This window comes from Bos grunniens, chromosome 10, assembly GCF_055505025.1.
Source record: "Bos grunniens cultivar Pamir isolate PY7600 chromosome 10, Bosgru_T2T1.0, whole genome shotgun sequence".
In the NCBI taxonomy this organism is placed as follows: domain Eukaryota; kingdom Metazoa; phylum Chordata; class Mammalia; order Artiodactyla; family Bovidae; genus Bos; species Bos grunniens.
Genome location: NC_141174.1, coordinates 42942612 through 42963359, shown reverse-complemented (window position 1 = coordinate 42963359; position 20748 = coordinate 42942612).

Below are 20748 nucleotides of genomic sequence, written 5' to 3'. Positions count from 1 at the left end.
AAAAATATATATTTTATGGTAAAAGGAGGGGCTTGAGGATCATGGAGAATTAGAAAGGAGGAAAGGATGGGGAGAAAGTCATGGGAAAGACTGACTTTGGGGAAACAAGTGAAAGACTATCTACACTATGAATAGTCTGGCTGCCTAGGAAAAGGAGGGGAGGGAGAAGGCAGGGTGCAGTTTTCATTTAGAAAGCCCATCACCCATGGGGTGTTTAGCTAACACCTACCTGCCCCAAGCCATGAAAATGAGGATCATTGGACATTCCACGCAGGGTTGTGAGAATTATATGAGAGAATGCTTATGATACAACAACTGAATTATTGTTTAACAATTAGTAACCAGATGAAAGTGAAAGTGGAGAGTGAAAAAGTTGGCTTAAAGCTCAACATTCAGAAAACGAAGATCATAGTATCCGGTCCCATCACTTCATGGGAAATAGATGGGGAAACAGTGGAAACAGTGTCAGACTTTATCTTTTTGGGCTCCAAAATCACTGCAGATGGTGACTGCAGCCACAAAATTAAAAGACACTTACTCCTTGGAAGGAAGTTATGTCCAACCTAGATAGCATATTCAAAAGCAGAGACATTACTTTGCCAAAAAGGTCCGTCTAGTCAAGGCTATGGTTTTTCCTGTGGTCGTGTATGGATGTGAGAGTTGGACTGTGAAGAAGGCTGAGCGCCGAAGAATTGATGCTTTTGAACTGTGGTGTTGGAGAAGACTCTTGAGAGTCCCTTGGACTGCAAGGAGATCCAACCAGTCCATTCTGAAGGAGATCAGCCCTGGGATTTCTTTGGAGGGAATGATGCTAAAGCTGAAACTCCAGTACTTTGGCCACCTCATGCGAAGAGTTGAATTATTGGAAAAGACTCTGATGCTGGGAGGGATTGGGGACAGGAGGAGAAGGGGACGACAGAGGATGAGATGGCTGGATGGCATCGCTGACTCGATGGACATGAGTGAGTGAACTCTAGGAGTTGGTGATGGACAGGAAGGCCTGTCGTGCTGTGATTTATGGGGTCGCAGAGAGTCGGACATGACTGAGCGACTGAACTGAACTGAACTGAACTGAAGTGCTGTTATTATGCTAAGCCTCATAGGCATTATGTTACTCAGTCCTCACAACCTAGTGAGGTAGGTGTCATTATTTTCCCCATATTCAAGTGAGAGAACGGTCAGTCATCTGACCAGAGACATACAGTGGAGGATCTGGGATTCTAACCCCAGGGGTCTGGTTCCCCTGTGGCCTGTACTCTTAATGCAGTGTTATCTCTCATAGATACTTAAGTCATAGGGTCAGCCTTTCTAGTTCCTGGTAGCTTAGCTTTTGGTCACAGTGTGCACACTTCTCTTTAAAATTCTCCACTTTATCTGATTCCCTGATATACCTAGTATTCAGTAATTCTTAATTCCAGTTGAGCTATTTCAAATCCTGAAAGATGATACTGTGAAAGTGCTGCACTCATTATGCCAGCAAATTTGGAAAACTCAGCAGTGGCCACAGGACTGGAAAAGGTCAGTTTTTATTCCAATCCCAAAGAAAGGCAATGCCAAAGAATGCTCAAACTAAACACAATTGCACTCATCTCACACGCTAGTAAAGTAATGCTCAAAATTCTCCAAGCCAGGCTTCAGCCATACATGAACTGTGAACTTTCAGATGTTCAAGCTGGCTTTAGAAAGGCAGAAGAACTAGAGATCAAATTGCCAGCATCCGATGCATCATCGAAAAAGCAAGAGAGTTCCAGAACAATATATATTTCTGCTTTATTGACTATGCCAAAGCCTTTGACTGTGTGGATCACAAGAAACTGTGGAAAATTCTGAAAGAGATGGGAATACCAGACCACCTGACCTGCCTCTTGGGAAATCTGTATGCAGGTCAGGAAGCAACAGTTAGAACTGGACATGGAACAACAGACTGGTTCCAAATAGGAAAAGGAGTACATCAAGGCTGTATACTGTCACCGTGCTTATTTAACTTATATGCAGAGTACATCATGAGAAATGCTGGGCTAGGAGGAAGCACAAGCTGAAATCAAGATTGCCGGGAGAATTATCAATAACCTCAGATATGCAGATGACACCACCCTTATGGCAGAAAGTGAAAAAGAGCTAAAGAGCCTCTTGATGAAAGTGAAAGAGGAGAGTGAAAAAGTTGGCTTAAAGCTCAACATTCAGAAAATGAAGATCATGGCATCCGGTCCCATCACTTCATGGCAGATGGATGGGGAAACAGTGGATACAGTGGCTGACTTTACTTTTGGGGACTCCAAAATCATTGCAGATGGTGATTGCAGCCATGAAATTAAAAGACGCATACTCCTTGGAAGGAAAGTTTTGACCAACCTAGACAGCATATTCAAAAGCAGAGACATTACTTTGCCAACAAAGGTCCATCTAGTCAAGGCTATGGTTTTTCCTGTGGTCATGTATGGATGTGAGAGTTGGACTATAAAGAAAGCTGAGCGCCAAAGAATTGATGCTTTTGAACTGTGGTGTTGGAGAAGACTCTTGAGAGTCCCTTGAACTGCAAGGAGATCCAATCAGTCCATTCTGAAGGAGATCAGCCCTGGGATTTCTTTGGAAGGAACGATGCTAAAGTTGAAACTCTGGTACTCTGGCCACCTCACGCAAAGAGTTGACTCATTGGAAAAGACTCTGATGCTGGGAGGGATTCGGGACGGGAGGAGAAGGGGATGACAGAGGATGAGATGGCTGGATGGCATCATCGACTAGATGGACATTGGTTTGGGTGAACTCCAGGAGTTGGTGATGGACAGGGAGGCCTGGTGTGCTGTGGTTCATGGGGTCGCAAGAGTCGGACACAACTGAGTGACTGAACCAAACCGATAAAGTTTTTTTGTTTTTTTTTTTTCCAACTTCCAACCTATGAGTTAATGCAAGGATAAATTTTCTATCAGTATCTTTAAAAGTTACCTTACCTGCTTTTGCTTCTACAGGAAAAACTTATCATATGCCTTGAGCTAACATTAGGCTTGTATCAATTTTCCATGAAGCTCTGCTTTGGGAGTTCTCCAGACACATATGCTGGAATCAATCATAGTAAGTTCCTCCTCTTTTTTTTTTTTTTTTTAAGCTTACATTTCCCTTTTCTTTCTTTTAATTTTTTTTTTTAACAGAAAAAGTACAAACTGTTTTATTGAATTTTTTTCTAACATGAATTGTTTTGACTAGAGAAGGTAAATTAGTAAACCAATCTGTTCTTAGGCACAATTTTTAAAAAAATATATTGTATTGGCTTTGTCATACATCAACATGAATCCACCACGGGTGTACATATGTTCCCAAGCCTGAACCCCCCTCCCCACCTCCGTCCCTGTACCATCCCTCTGGGTCATCCCAGTGCACCAGCCCCAAGCATCCTGTATCCTGCATCGAACCTGGACTGGCAATTCGCTTCACATGTGATATTATACATGTTTCAATGCCATTCTCCCAAATCATTCAACCCTCTCCCTCTCCCACAGAGTCCAAAAGACTATTCTATACATCTGTGTCTCTTTTGCTGTCTCCATCTTTCTAAATTCCATATATATGCGTTAGTATACTGTATTGGTGTTTTTCTTTCTGGCTTACTTCACTCTATAATAGGCTCCAGTTTCATCCACCTCATTAGAACTGATTCAAATGTATTCTTTTTAATGGCCGAGTAATACTCCATTGTGTATATGTACCATGGCTTTCTTATCCATTAGTCTGCTGATGGACATCTAGGTTGCTTCCATGTCCTGGCTATTATAAACAGTGGTGCAATGAACATTGTGGGTACACGTGTCTCTTTCAATTCTGGTTTCCTCGGTGTGTATGCCTAGCAGTCGGATTGCTGGATCATAAGGCAGTTCTATTTCCAGTTTTTTTAAGGAATCTCCACACTGTTCTCCATAGTGGCTGTACTAGTTTGCATTCCCACCAACAGTGTAAGAGTGTTCCCTTTTCTCCACACCTTCTCCAGCATGTATTGCTTGTAGACTTTTGGATCGCAGCCATTCTGACTGGCGTGAAATGGTACCTCATAGTGGTTTTGATTTGCATCTCTCTGATAATGAGTGATGTTGAGCATCTTTTCATGTGTTTGTTAGCCATCTGTATGTCTTCTTTGGAGAAATGTCTATTTAGTTCTTTGGCCCATTTTTTGATTGGGTTGTTTATTTTTTTGGAATTGAGCTGTAGGAGTTGCTTGTCTATTTTTCAGATTAATTCTTTGTCAGTTGCTTCATTTGCTATTATTTTCTCCCATTCTGAAGGCTGTCTTTTCACCTTGCTTATCGTTTCCTTTGTTCTGCAGAAGCTTTTAATTTTAATTAGGTCCCATTTGTTTATTTTTGCTTTTATTTCCAATATTCTGGGAGGTGGGTCATAGAGGATCCTGCTGTGATGTATGTCGGAGAGTGTTTGCCTATGTTCTCCTCTAGGAGTTGTATAGATTAGATCTTTACAACGTTTAGATCTTTAATCCGTTTTGAGTTTATTTTTGTGTATGGTGTTAGAAAGTGTTCTAGTTTCATTCTTTTACAAGTGGTTGACCAGTTTCCCCAGCACCACTTTTTAAAGAGATTGTCTTTTCTCCATTGCATATTCTTGCCTCCTTGTCAAAGATAAGGTGTCCATAGGTGCGTGAATTTATCTCTGGGCTTTTTATTTTGTTCCATTGATCTATATTTCTGTCTTTGTGCCAATACCATACTGTCTTGATGACTGTGGCTTTGTATTAGAGCCTGAAGTCAGGCAGGTTGATTCCTCCAGTTCCATTCTTCTTTCTCAAGATTTCTTTGGCTATTCGAGGTTTTTTGAATTTCCATACATATTGTGAAATTATTTGTTCTAGCTCTGTGAAAAATACCGTTGGTTGCTTGATAGGGATTGCATTGAATCTATAGATTTCTTTGGGTAGTATACTCATTTTCACTATATTGATTCTTCTGATCCATGAACAGAGTATATTTCTCCACCTATTAGTGTCCTCTTTGATTTCTTTCACCAGTGTTTTATAGTTTTCTATATATAGGTCTTTAGTTTCTTAGGTAGATATATTCCTAAGTATTTTATTCTTTTCTTTGCAATGGTGAATGGGATTGTTTTCTTAATTTCTCATTCTTACTGTATAAGAATGCAAGGGATTTCTGTGTGTTGATTTTATATCCTGCAACTTTACTATATTCATTGATTAGCTCTAGTAATTTTCTGGTGGAGTCTTTAGGGTTTTCTATGTAGAAGATCATGTCATCTGCAAAGAGTGAGAGTTTTACTTCTTCTTTTCCAATTTGGATTCCTTTCATTTCTTTTTCTGCTCTGATTGCTGTGGCCAAAACTTCCAAAACTACATTGAATAGTAGTGGTGAAAGTGGGCACCCTTGTCTGGTTCCTGACTTTAGGGGAAATGCTTTCAATTTTTCACCATTGAGGATAATGTTTGCTGTGGGTTTATCATATATAGCTTTTATTATGTTGAGGTATGTTCCTTCTATTCCTGCTTTCTGGAGGGTTTTTATCATAAATGGATGTTGAATTTTGTCAAAGGCTTTCTCTGCATCTATTGAGATAATTATATGGCTTTTATTTTTCAATTTGTTAATGTGGTGTATTACATTGATTGATTTGTGGATATTGAGGAATCCTTGCATCCCTGGGATAAAGCCCACTTGGTCATGGTGTATGATCTTTTTAATGTGTTGTTGGATTCTGATTGCTAGAATTTTGTTAAGGATATCTGCATCTATGTTCATCAGTGATATTGGCCTGTAGTTTTCTTATTTTGTGGCGTCTTTGTCAGATTTGTGTATTAGGGTGATGGTGGCCTCATAGAATGTATTTGGAAGTTGACCTTCCTCTGCAATTTTCTGGAAGAGTTTTGAGTAGGATAGGTGTTAGCTCTTCTCTAAATTTTTGGTAGAATTCAGCTGTGAAGCCATCTAGACCCGGGCTTTTGTTTGCTGGAAGATTTCTGATTACAGTTTCAATTTCTGTGCTTGTGATGGGTCTGTTAAGATTTTCTATTTCTTCCTGGTTCAGTTTTGGAAAGTTGTACTTTCTAAGAATTTGTCCATTTCTTCCAAGTTGTCCATTTTATTTGTATATAATTGCTGATAGTAATCTCTTATAATCCTTTGTATTTCTGTGTTGTCTGTTGTGATCTCTCCATTTTGATTTCTAATTTTATTGATTTGATTTTTCTCCCTTTGTTTCTTGATGAGTCTGGCCAATGGTTTGTCAATTTTATTTATTCTTTCAAAGAACCAGCTTTTGGCTTTGTTGATTTTTGCTATGGTCTCCCTTGTTTCTTTTGCATTTATTTCTGCCCTAATTTTTAAGATTTCTTTCCTTCTACTAACCCTGGGGTTCTTCATTTCTGCCTTTTCTAGTTGCTTTAGGTGTAGAGTTAGGTTATTTATTTGATTTTTTTCTTGTTTCTTGAGGTATGCCTGTATTGCTATGAACTTTCCCCTTAGTACTGCTTTTACAGTGTCCCACAGGTTTTGGGTTGTTGTGTTTTCATTTTCATTTGTTTCTATGCATATTTTGCTTTCTTTTTTGATTTCTTCTGTGATTTGTTGGTTATTCAGCAGCATGTTGTTCAGCCTCCATATGTTGGAATTTTTAATAGTTTTTCTCCTGTAATTGAGATCTAATCTTACTGCATTGTGGTCAGAAAAGATGCTTGGAATGATTTCAATTTTTTTGAATTTAGCAAGGCTAGATTTATGGCCCAGGATGTGTTCTATCCTGGAGAAGGTTCTGTGTGGGCTTGAGAAAAAGGTGAAATTCATTGTTTTGTGGTGAAATGTCCTATAGATATCAATTAGGTCTAACTGGTCTATTGTATCATTTAAAGTTTGTGTTTCCTTGTTAATTTTGTTTAGTTGATCTATCCATAGGTGTGAGTTGGGTATTAAAATCTCCCACTATTATTGTGTTATTGTTAATTTCCTCTTTCATACTTGTTAACATTTGTCTTACATATTGTGGTGCTCCTATGTTGGGTGCATATGTATTTATAATTGTTATATCTTCTTCTTGGATTGATCCTTTGATCATTATGTAATGTCCTTCGTTGTCTCTTTTTACAGCCTTTGTTTTAAAGTCTATTTTGTCTGATATGAGTATTGCTACTCCTGCTTTCTTTTGGTCTCTATTTGTGTGGATTATCTTTTTCCAGCCCTTCACTTTCAGTCTGTATGTGTCCCTTGTTTTGAGGTGGGTCTCTTGTAGACAACATATATAGGGGTCTTGTTTTTGTTTCCATTCTGCCAGTCTTTGTCTTTTGGTTGGGGCATTCAACCCATTTATGTTTAAGGTAATTATTGATAAGTATGATCCTGTTGCCATTTACTTTATTGTTTTGGCTTCGAGTTTATACACCCTTTTTGTGCTTCCTGTCTAGAGAAGATCCTTTAGCATTTGTTGGAAAGCTGATTTGGTGGTGCTGAATTCTCTCAGCTTTTGCTTGTCTGTAAAGCTTTTGATTTCTCCTTCATAATTGAATGAGATCCTTGCTGGGTACAGTAATCTGGGCTGTAGGTTATTTTCTTTCATCACTTTAAGTATGTCTTGCCATTCCCTCCTGACCTGAAGAGTTTCTATTGAAAGATCAGCTGTTATCCTTATGGGAATCCCCTTGTGTATTATTTGTTGTTTTTCCCTTGTTGCTTTTAATATTTTTTTCTTTGTGTTTGATCTTTGTTAATTTGATTAATGTGTGTCTTAGGGTGTCTCGCCTTGCGTTTATCCTGTTTGGGACTCTCTGGGTTTCTTGGACTTGGGTGATTATTTCCTTCCCCATTTTAGGGACGTTTTCAACTATTATCTCATCAAGTATTTTCTCATGGTGTTTCTTTTTGTCTTCTTCTGGGACTCCTATGATTCGAATGTTGGGGCGTTTAATATTGTCCTTGAGGTCTCTGAGATTGTCCTCATTTCTTTTAATTCGTTTTTCTTTTTTCCTCTCTGATTCATTTATTTCTACCATTCTATCTTCCACTTCATTAACCTATCTTCTGCCTCCATTATTCTACTATTTGTTGCCTCCAGAGTGTTTTTGATCTCATTTATTGCATTACTCATTATATATTGACTCTTTTTTATTTCTTCTAGGTCCTTGTCAAACCTTTCTTGCATCTTCTCAATCCTTGTCTCCAGGCTATTTATCTGTGATTCCATTTTGATTTCAAGATTTTGGATCATTTTCACTATCATTATTCAGAATTCTTTATCAGGTAGATTCCCTATTTCTTCCTCTTTTGTTTGGTTTGGTGGGCATTTATCCTGTTCCTTTACCTGCTGGGTATTCCTCTATCTCTTCATCTTGTTTATATTGCTGAGTTTGGGGTGGCCTTTCTGTATTCTGGCAGTTTGTGGAGTTCTCTTTATTGTGGAGTTTCCTCGCTGTGGGTGGGGTTGTATGGGTGGCTTGTCAAGATTTCTTGGCTATAGAAGCTTGTGTCGGTGTTCTGGTGGGTGGAGCTGGATTTCTTCTCTCTGGAGTGCAATTAAGTGTCCAGTAATGAGTTATGAGATGTCAATGGTTTTGGAGTAACTTTGGGCAGCCTGTATACTGAAGCTCAGCGCTATGTTCCTGTGTTGCTGGAGAATTTTCATGGTATGTCTTGCTCTGAAACTTGTTGGCCCTTGGGTGGTGCTTGGTTTCAGTGTAGGTTTGGATGCGTTTGATGAGCTCCTATTGATTAATGTTCCCTGGAGTCAGGAGTTCTCTGGTGTTCTCAGGATTTGGACTTAAGCCTCCTTCTTCTGGTTTTCAGTCTTATTTTTACAGTAGTCTCAAGACTTTTCCTTCTATACAGCACCATTGATAAAACATCTCCTTTAGAAGAAAATGGGCTGCTTTTCTGGGTGCCTGATGTCCTCTGCCGGCATTCAGAAGTTGTTTTGTGAAATTTACTCAGCATTTAAACGTCCTTTTGATGAATTTGTGGGGGAGAAAGTGATCTCCCCATCCTATTCCTCCTCCATCTTAGGACTGCCCCCCACAGTAAGTTCTATATGCACGTTGCTTTTGCAACTGTTGCTTTGTAAATTCTTCAGTATTTGTACTAAATTTTTTATAACCATTAACATTTTCTTCAGCCAGAAGAGGTTGCTCCCAATTTTTGAGTCCTCACCAGAGATCCAAAGAATTAAGATATTTGATCACTTTTGTCACTAGGTTCCAGTTTTTTTGTTCTGATAACTGCATACACATCATTTCTTATCTCTCTCAAGATGGTAGATTTTTTATTTAAATGTGATCATAGGTGGCTTGGATGGATGCATTCAAGAAACATTTTAGAAAGTTGAATTTGATTTTGAACATGTCTTTATCATATGGAGAATTGCCAAGAATAAAACACTTATGCCATGCCAAGAAACCAGCCTCAATAATCTAGATAAAAATATTTGCCACAGCATTCCTTTACATTCTTTCAGCTTCTTCCTGCTGGCCATCATTTTTAAGCTGAAACTGCTGCCTTTTGCCTGCCTATCCATGCAGATCAGAAATACTGGGCTGTTCAGCAAGTCAACGCTTTACTGAGGATGGCCCCTTCCACCCAGAACCCCAGTGTCCTTGTAATTAGATTGTGTTAGAAGATAAGAAACAACAGATAATCTCAGTGAAGTGGTTGTCCCCATTCCTGCATTTACACCCCTTATAGACACCTCTAGAGTCTTATTACAGTTGTGTTGGTAATTTATAAGCCGAGAGGCTTATAAATTTTGTTTGTTCCTCTTGACTGAGAAGCCCTGTGGGAAAGAGTCCATGTCTTATGTGACTTTGAATTTCTAGTGCATTTCCCAGTTCCTGGCAGATGACTTATTGTCACAATACTTTCTAAACGAATGAATGGACATGATTCAGAGTTGTTGAAATAAAAATTCTGTTCTGCACAAAGCATTGACGTGGTCTTTTGGCAACATCAGTCTCGGAGGACAGATTTCCCTTTTAACCACAGATGCATAAATACAGTGTGTTGACCACATCCTGGGGATAAATTCTACAGTTTGATTGCTTTAATCATACTTCTGGGTCAATATCTGGCATGGAGTAAAGCCCCAGAGGAATTACTGAGCCCTTAAAAATACCTCATCAACTGAACTCCACACATGGAAGAAGATCAATTTTAAACGCACTGCAGTGTTTTGGGCTTTAGGCAATGTTTCTTCTCTAATAAAATATTTTCCTTGACCTTTTTCCCCCCCTTTTTTCCATCTTTGGTTATCTTCATTTGTTTATATTTTATCTTTACTTGTATCTATTCATATTGCAAACCACTTAGAATCCTTTGGGAAATGAGGTCAGCTCTGACTTCATACGTGAAAAACACTGCTATGCCATAGGTAGGTGACTTGGATTCAAATCAGAGACTTTGGAGGGAGGCAGATGGAAATTTTCTCTCTTCTATTGGTTCATTTCATGATCTTAAGCAGGTCACTTAATTCACATTAGTTTTTTGTTTCTATTGATGCAGATAGTTGAGAATCATACCTTCATAAACAGTGACTGGAAGGCTTTTTTTTTTTTTAAAAGAACATGACTTAGTCATAGCACTAGAAAAAACCAGTCATGCCTCCTCAGCAGTTCTTTCCAGTCCCCAGAGTACTGCAAGCGTTCTGTTATTCATGTCCTTAGGGACGGGATGCCTCATGAGGATATGCTTGCTACTTCTTGGCAAATCAATTAATATAGGCACAGGCTGCATATCTGGTACATATGGGGAATACAGGAGAAACATAAAAACACAGTCTTTACCCTTATGGGACTTTAGGTGAACAAGGAACAAAGCTTGACACATGGTATATGACAGGAGTAGAAATAGTTCTGCACTCGCAATCAAAATAGTTGGGTTTCTGGCTAGGCCATGGGATCCTGAGCTTCTATCTAATTTTTCAGACTTAATTCCCTTGCTTGTCAAATAAAGCTGACTGCAGAGCTATCAGTTCAGTTCAGTTCAGTCGCTCAGTCGTGTGTGACTCTTTGCAACCCTATGAATCGCAGCACGCCAGGCCTCCCTCTCCATCACCAACCCCTAGAGTTCACTCAAACTCATGTCCATCGAGTCAGCGATGCCATTCAGCCTCTGTCGTCCCCTTCTCCTTCTGCCCTCAATCCCTCCCAGCATCAGAGTCTTTTCCAATAAGTCATCTCTTCACATGAGGTGGCCAAAGTACTGGAGTTTCAGCTTTAGCATCATTCCTTCCAAAGAAATCCCAGGGCTGATCTCCTTCAGAATGGACTGGTTGGATCTCCTTGCAGTCCAAGGGACTCTCAAGAGTCTTCTCCAACACCACAGTTCAAAACCATCAATTCTTCAGCGCTCAGCTTTCTTCACAGTCCAACTCTCACATCCACACATGACCACTGGAAACACCATAGCCTTGACTAGATGGACCTTTGTTGGCAAAGTAATGTCTCTGCTTTTCAATATGCTATCTAGGTTGGTCATAACTTTCCTTCCAAGGAGTGTCTTTTAATTTCGTGAATGCAGTCACCGTCTGCAGTGATTTTGGAACCCCCCAAAAAATAAAATCTGACACTGTTTCCACTGTTTCCCCATCTATTTCCCATAAAGTGATGGGACCAGATGCCATGATCTTCGTTTTCTGAATGTTGAGCTTTAAGCCAAGTTTTACACTATCCTCTTTCACTTTCATGAAGAGGCTTTTTAGTTCCTCTTCACTTTCTGCCATAAGGGTGGTGTCATCTGCATATCTGAGGTTATTGATATTTCTCCTGGAAATCTTGATTCCAGCTTGTGCTTCTTCCAGCCCAGAGTTTCTCATGATGTACTCTGCATATAAGTTAAATAAGCAGGGTGACAGTATACAGCCTTGATGTACTCCTTTTCCTATTTGGAACCAGTCTGTTGTTCCATGTCCAGTTCTAACTGTTGCTTCCTGACCTGCATATAGGTTTCTCAAGAGGTAGAGCTATAGTCAGGATTAAAGAATAGAATGAACAAAGAAGATTACAGCTTGCAGAGTAACATATTAGTAGTACATGTTATAATAAAGGAATAGTGTTTATATTTAACATAAAATGATGCATTTGAAAGAACTTTTAAGGCTTGCAGCTTCATATGTCCTTACTAGCTAGCTGGTTTGGGGCAAGATACTTAACATTTCTGAGCCTCACTTTCTCAATCTATGCAACAGCTATATTGATGCCCTCTTTATGGAGCTCCTCGGAATATTTGTGGCAATGTACAGAAAGCAAAAAGCAGAATTGCTGGCACCTAGTATACACTGAAGAAATGGAAGTTTCCATTTCATGATAACTACAGCATAACAATAGAAATCAAATGTAACTTGGTGCTGAGTCATTTACCTACAGTTTGTAGGCAGTATAGGAGTTCAGAGAAGAGGTATGCCAACTGTCTTTGGGTCTTGTTAAAAACATTTGATGGAGGAGGGGTGATTTGAGATTGGCCTGAAAAGGGGAGCAAGCTTTGCTCAGGTGGAATAAACAGTAGTATTTACTTGGATTAACCTTCTGCGGAAAAATGTTAGTCAAGATTTGTATTTTTGTTAGACAATCTATAGCATCTTGCATGGGGGCTTGGATGTTATTTATATATTCCCCAGTCCCTCTGAATTTCTAGAAGAAAGAGAACACATTGTTTTCACCTTTATATTCCTTAAAGTACTGGCTCTCAATCTTGGGCTCTCAATCCTGTACATGTCATCTGGAGAGCTTTTAGAAATACCTGTGTTGGGGCCTCATGCCAGGCCCACTAAATACAAGTCTCAGGGTATGACTCCTAGGTGTTACTGGTGTTCTTTCAAAGCTCACCAGGCATTTATAACATGCATCCAGTTTGAGAACCATTGCTTTCAAGCATCAGCTACACATGAGTAGATGTGTGTTCAGTTGCGATGGTTGTATGGAATGGAATATGCCAGAAAACACCCTGGACTGGGATTAGGAGTTACAGGTTCTGGCTGCAGCTCTGTCCTAACTGCTGGTCGAGTTCTTTGGAATCCCTGGGCTTTGTGTTCTCATCTGCAAAACAGGGAGAGTGCCCTTTTTGTCTCCTCAAGCCCTAATAGCCTATGATGTAGCCAAACAAGCCTCGTTTAGCTGGTGGAGGGAGGTTCTGATGGTGGAATTGTGGGGTCTCCTTTCACTTTCCATGTAAATTCACACCTCCCTCCCCATGCCAGCTTCATCCATAGATGCACCAGAGGAGCTCACTGAGGACATTTGGAGATGGTTTCCTTCTTCTCTTGAAAAACGCTGTGACATTGTCAATCTGGATTTGTTTTCTTTCTAATGAAGGAAATGTATCTCCTTTATTGGAAATGCCTTCTGGAAGGAGGCAGGCCCTCTGCCTGCACTCTGGCAGCTGAGAGTGGGGTTGCTGGCTGCACCCCACTTGTCCCCATGGCTGAGACCGACACAGCTCCAAATGCTTTCCATGCCTAAACCTTTGTGAAGTTTCCTGTGGACCCAGTGCAGCTTGGGCCCCAGTTGCTGTTACTGGCCAAGATAACTTGAACCACATGCCTGGAGGGGAATCAAGGAGAGTATGGTTCCCCCACCGGCAAGAAGTAAGTAAGTGGCTCCTTCTCATCTTCATTGTGGACACCCTCCCACAGACCAGGCATTGCTCAAGCCTGTCAAATAGTAATTACAGATTTTAGTCCTTAGAATCATTTTGCACTTGGACTAGGCACCTGAAAAGGCAGCTATCCATTTTCACTCCTTAATAAAGAACAGAGGAGACTGGGACTTAGAGGGAAAGTACTACACATGTGGTGGTGGTGGTCGGGGCAGGGGTCCTCATTTGGCAACCCCCTCATTGGGCATGAGTTTAGAGCCATAGTTGAAGCACAGATAGAGTCTATGTCCTGGTCCTTGAGTTCTTTTCTGGGTGCTGAAATGAGTTTCAGAGAGACATGCTGGCTGGAGCCGGGAGCCAGAACCGCTCACCTATTTGTGAGGGTTTTGAGGAGGGACATTTGGCCTGTTGTGGGTGGTAGCAGCAGTCATTCTGAGGATAGCAGATCCTAAAGGGACAAAATCAGTAACCCTGGCATCTCTCAAGAACAGATCCTAACCATGCTGCCCTTCTAGTAATTTGTAAATATTTCCTGTTAGAGAACCAATTTGAGCTTCAGCTCTGCATGATGCTGGGGAATCTGCTCAGGCTCTGGAACCAGAATAAATTCACGTCCTTTCTAGTTAATTGCTTCTATATCTCATCCTGGTCATTTAAGAACCTTAGAACTTCAGCTTCCTCATCTGCAAAATGGGAGGAATGGTAACCACTGCAAGGACTTTTGCAAGGTTTGCTGTGCTATGCTTAGTTGCCCAGTCATGTCCAACTCTGTGTGACCCTATAGACTGTAGCCCACCAGGCTCCTCTGTCCATGGGGATTCTCCAGGCAAGCACACTGGAGTGGGTTGCTATGCCCTCCTCCAGGGGATCTTCCCAACCCAGGGATCAAACCTAGGCAGATTGGGCTGCAGGCAGATTCTTTACCGTCTGAGCCACCACTTGAATATTTAAGTAGTTGAATGGGCTCTGAAGCCAGGCTGCCTGAGTTCAAAGTCCTTTCCACCATATTGCAGCTCTGTGACCTTGAGCAAGTTAGTCACTCTTTCCCTGCTTTGGTTTTCTTACCTGTAAAATGGTGATGGTAATAACAGAACCTATCTCATGGGATTGTGCTAAGGATTAAAACAGTTAATACTTCTGAAGTTCTTGGAATAGTGTCTGGTACAGAGTAAGCACTCAATAACAGGAAGAGTGAACATTTACTGTGCATTGCAGCCCTCCACACAGTGGCTGGCATACCGGACATGCCCAAGGGCTGCTGGTTATTATGACTACCAGGTCTGTTATCCATTCAGCTGGGGGAAAGGATATCTGCACTCACCTCTCATTTCCTGCCTGTTGACCTCCTGATATGATTCAGATGTGAGTCCCCTAAGGTGTCATCCTGGCCCTGAGGAAAGAGCCAAGTGAAAAGAGCAGAGGCATCAGGCTAGCAACCCACACCCATGGGAAGCCCAGGCTCAGGATCAACTGATCTTTCCACAGGAAGAGGAGAAACCACAGCAGCCCTCACTTTCCCTGGGCTCTCACTGAGTCATGCTCAGTCATTCTTGGGTCTCATGCTGGAGAGAGAGAGATTTTTGCAGAATGTGTGCCTAGAGCCCCAGGACCTGTGCTCAGACCAGCGTGCTCTGATGGGGCATGGGAGAGGAGAAGGTTCTGGCTTCCAGGGGCCCTCCAAGCCACTGTGGCAACTACAGAAGAGGCCAAGTACCTGCCTCACAGAAAAATGTCCTCTTCTGAGACAAACAGGGAGGTGAAAGAAGTCCCTAGTTAGTTCTTTAGCATAATTGCTGTTTTTTCCTCTAAAGTTAGCCCATGCTTTGTTTCCACAGAAAAATGACTGTAACGTGCATTCATTTATTCTATAAATGCTGGAGGACCCACCGTGTGTCAGGCACAGTACTAGGGAATACCCTCAAAGAGGATTTCATGAAATCCTGTTACTACTGTATAATATTTTCAGCTTGTAATAGAAGGCTATGACAAACATAGACAGTATATTAAAAAGGAAAGACATCACTTTTCTGACAAATGTCTAATAGTCAAAGCTGTGGTCTTTCCAGTAGTAGGTACAGATGTGAGAGTTGGACTGTAAAGAAGGCTGAATACCGAAGAATCGATGCTTTTGAATTGTGCTGCTGGAGAAGACTTTGGAGAGTCCCTTGGACTGCAAGGAGATCAAACCAGTCAATTCTAAAGGAAATCAACCCTTAATATGCATGCATTCGAAGGACTGAAGCTAAAGCTCCAATACTTTGGCCACCTGATTCAAAGAGCCGACTCACTGGAAAAGACCATGATGCTGGGAAGGATTGAAGGCAAAAGGAGAAGAGGGTGGCAGAGGATGTGATGGTTGGATAGCATCACCAATTCACTGGACATGAACTTGGGTGAACTCCAGGAGATAGTGAGGGACAGGGAGGCCTGGTGTGCTGCCATCCATGGGGTTGCAAAGAGTCAGACATGACTTAGTGACTGAACAACAGTAGAAGTAGGTTCAAAATCTGATGGAGGCATAGTGGGCATAAAGCTCACACAAAGCTTTACAGAAGAAATGACATTGGGGCTTTAAAATAGTAGCCATTAAAAAAAATTTTTTTTGGATATAGACCATTTTAAAGTCTCTACTGAATTTGTTACAGTATTGCTTCTGTTTTATGTTTTGTTTTTTTGGCCACAAGGCATGTGGGATCTTAGCTCCCCAACCAGGGATCAAATCCCCACTCCCTGCATTAGCAGGAGAAATCTTAACCGCTGGGCTGCCAGGGAAGTCCCAATGGTAGCCATTTTTGATCACTGAAAATCTGCATATACCTAAAAATTCCATGTGGGTTCCCGCCACCACCACCCACCACCCCCTCCCGCCCCCACCCTGCTCAAGAGTAAGGCACACTTGGAATTTGCTGTTTAAGTTTTTGGTTTGTGGATGACTGGACTTGAGCCTATAATCCTACAGGCAGGACCACTCAAGACTGTTGGGGTGGCCCAAGTACTCAGGAGTGAGTTCAAGAGGTAGATCCCAACACACATAAGAGCAAGCAGAGTTAATGAGTAGGGCTTACAGGCTCATGCATTGTCTCTTCTACCCATATGACCTGTCCTTACAGGAAGTCTGCAGGGGTCATTCATACAAGTTGGCTGCATCTTAAAGTCAGGGAGGAAAAGAGAGACAGAATCCCTAAACAGGGCTTCAAGACACCTTGAGTCCATAAGCTATATAATTCCTCCTATGGAAATCTCTATCCTCACAGTGGGTGAGGATCTCCTAGATGATGAATGAGCCCTCCCCAAACTGTTCAACAGGTGTCTACTGACCATCATCTTGTGCCAGGCATATGAGTCACATATGTGTCTGCCATCCTCTATCATTTCCAAATAAAATGAGCAGAACTATTCCAGTATCACTAAACAGCAGAGTTTCCTACAAGTATCTTTGGTTCTTCACTTGCCATCTTAAATCAGTTTCACAGAGCCTTGTCTCATTCCTATTTTTGGAGATCAATTCCTCTCTTCTTATGATCCAGACTGTACCATAGACATCTTTGAAAGGACTGATACTCACTAGCTAGTCAGAGAGGCTTGAAAGTGGGCTTTGAGCGAACCAAGACTAAGAGGGATTTACTCATCATTCATCTCCCCTTTATTCTCTAGGGTTATTTAATGTTGAGTTCTCTACTGGCATTTTAGGGGCTTGTTTTATTATTTTATGTGCACTGTGTCACTGTGATTCAGAGGCTTGTTTTTCCATGATGAGTCCCCAACTAGAACACATACTCTTTATGGTCATGGGCCATTGTCTTTTCATTTTTTCATGGTCTTGATTTCTCTCAAGGGTGCCATCAAAGCAAGCTTCAAAAAACAACTCCCTAAAATAGGACTAAAACATATTTGAGATCTGCTGGGTTGTAATGCCACCAAAAGAATGTAGTTGTAGCTCAGAGACTTTCTGGATATTCTTGAAATGACCATTTTCCAAAGTTGGCCTAGAATTAGAATCAAGTCTGACCCTCATCTACCTCTCCACTCATCTCATATCACATTCTTTATTTTTCAATATCAAGATTCACTAACTCTTTTCAAGTACTTCAAAGACTACTTTGCACATTCTGTTCCCTTTGTCTAGAATGCTTTCCTCCTCCCTCCATCCCCAAACTCCTGCTCACTTTTGCTAAGTAATACCCACTCACCTTTGAAAACTTAACTCAGTTATCACTTTTTCTGAGCATCTCCCCTGATTTCCCTTAAACTAGATAAAAACAAGTATTTCTAACTTTCTTACAGCACCTTTACCTCTCCTTCAGGGAACTTAATGTCTAACACATTTGCTATGTAATTTACCAATGCAAATATCAGCCTCCCTCTCTAGATGGTAATCTCCATGAGGCTTATGTATATTTTTACTTACCAGTTCATTCTCAACACCCACCAAAGAATAGGTATTAATAACCCTTTTAAGTAAATGATATGAAATGAATATTTACATTTAAATCAATACACAATTATTTACTGAATATCTGCTATGGAAGAATATGATGAGGCTCAATGATGATAAGAAAAGAAAATGCTATGAGCTATTAAGGTGCAACAGAAAAAACAATTTTGAATGGTGGCAGAGTAGCCTATGGAATGGGCCAAGAAAATATGGAAATTGAATGACATTATAAAGCAAGTAAGGACTTCCCTGGTGGTCCAGTGGTTAACAGTCCACCCTGAAAGGCAGGGAATGCCAGTTCAATTCCTGGTCAGGGAACTAAGAACCCATAAGATCCCATATGCCATGGAGCAGTTAAGCCTGTAGGCCACAACCACTGAGCCTGAGTGCCACAACTAGAGAGTTTGTGCACTGCAGTAAAAGATCCCCCATGACGTGATGAAGATCTTGAGTCCTATAGCTAAGACCCCACGCAGCCAAATAAATGTTTATTAAAAAAAAAAAAAGGTAGTACACAGATTGACATAAGCTTCATTTATGAGGGTGAAAGAATGCAGGTGGAGCCAGTGAGATGAACTGATGTGTTGCAAGGTTAACTTTGTGGCACAGCTGAGTAAGAATTTGTGCATTCGTTATCTATTGCTGTGTAATGAATTATCCCCAGACTTAGTGGCTTAAACAATACTTACTATCTTATATTAATAATTTCCCTGGGACTGACTTAGTTGGGTCCTCCACTCTGGTTCTCTCACAAGGATGGAATTAGTTTTACCTGAAGGCTTATTTGGAGAATATCTACTTCCAAGCTGACAAGATTTAGTTCCTTGTGAACTAAATCTGTTAGACTGAGACCCTTGGTTCTCCAGTGTCTAATGGTCAGAGGTATCCTTTGATTCTTTGCCTGTGTATCTCTTCGAAGAGTAGTTCACAGCATGGCAGCTGGCTTCACCAGAGTGAACAGGTGAGAGGGTAAATGAGGGTACAAGTGAGAGAGTGAGAAGAAGACAGAAATTACAGGCTTTTGTAATGTAATCTTGGAAGGGACATTTATCATTTTTGCCGTATTCTATGAGTTAGAAAACTGACCTTTTCCAGTCCTGTGGCCACTGCTGAGTTTTCCAAATCTGCTGGCATATTGAGTGCAGCACTTTCACAGCATCATCTTTCAGGATTTGGAATAGCTCAACTGGAATTCCATCACCTCCACTAGCTTTGTTCGTAGTGATGCTTTCTAAGGCCCACTTGACTTCACATTCCAGGATGTATGGCTCTAGGTCAGTGATCACACCATCGTGATTATCTGGGTCATGAAGACCTTTTTTGTACAGTTCTTCTGTGTATTCTTGCCATCTCTTCTTAATATCTTCTGCTTCTGTTAGGTCCATACCATTTCTGTCCTTTATCGAGCTCATCTTTGCATGAAATGTTCCTTTGGTATCTCTGATTTTCTTGAAGAGATCCCTAGTCTTTCCCATTCTGTTGTTTTCCTCTATTTCTTTGCATTGGTTGCTGAAGAAGGCTTTCTTATGTCTTCTTGCTATTCTTTGGAACTTTGCATTCAGATGCTTATATCTGTCCTTTTCTCCTTTGCTTTTTGCTTCTCTTCTTTTCACAGCTATTTGTAAGGCCTCCCCAGACAGCCATTTTGCTTTTTTGCATTTCTTTTCTATGGGAATGGTCTTGGGAGAAGACTCTTGAGAGTCCCTTGGACTGCAAGGAGATCCATCCAGTCCATTCTGAAGGAGATCAGCCCTGGGATTTCTTTGGAAGGAATGATGCTAAAGCTGAAACTCCAGTACTTTGGCCACCTCATGTGAAGAGTTGACTCACTGGAAAAGACTCTGATGCTGGGAGGGATTGGGGGCAGGAGGAGAAAGGGATGACAGAGAATGAGATGGCTGGATGGCATCACTGACTCAATGGACGTGAGTCTGAGTGAACTCTGGGAGTTGGTGATGGACAGGGAGGCCTCGTGCTGTGATTCATGGGGTCGCAAAGAGTCGGACACGACTGAGCGACTGATCTGATCTGATGAGTTAGAAGGAAGTCCTCAGATCCAGATCATACCTGAGGGAATTACACAGAAAGTGAAGATCATTGGAAAGAGGAGTGGCATTTCCAATACTGCCTACCACAATCTACAATTGCTACTGCCAGCTAGAACTGGAAAGAAGAACAAGACCATTACATTTATATTTGAGGGTTATGAATTGTGTTCCAGGTAATTTGCAGGTATAAAACATCACGTGAACTAGGAGAGCATGGCTCACATTCTTATACATTGTAGAAATTCAAGTGGAAGGAGAAGTGGTGGGCCAAACATTACTTTGTGTTTGAATCTGTCTTAGGAAGTGCCTCTGAGACAGAGGGAACAAATGGTGGAAAAAGATATGGAGAAGAAAGGCAGGATTTTGAGATAGGTGTACTAATCAAATTCATGCTCTGAGACCAGGGATAAGCATTTAGAACAAAGTCCCTTGTTCCCAGTCCTCACTTGATTCTGCCACACTCCAACACTATCTCTATGGTCCTTTCCTAGTCACTTTTGAAAGTCAAGAGAAATGTAAATCACATCGGGGACTTTGTCATTAAGGACTTAACATTTATTTTATTAACTCTCTATTCATCATGAGCTGATTACAAACAGAAGACTGTAACTAAAGGGGTCAAGACTGAATAGGACCACCTCCAACATAGAGCAGAAGGCTCTTGGAAGCACTGCTGTTTCAATGACAATCT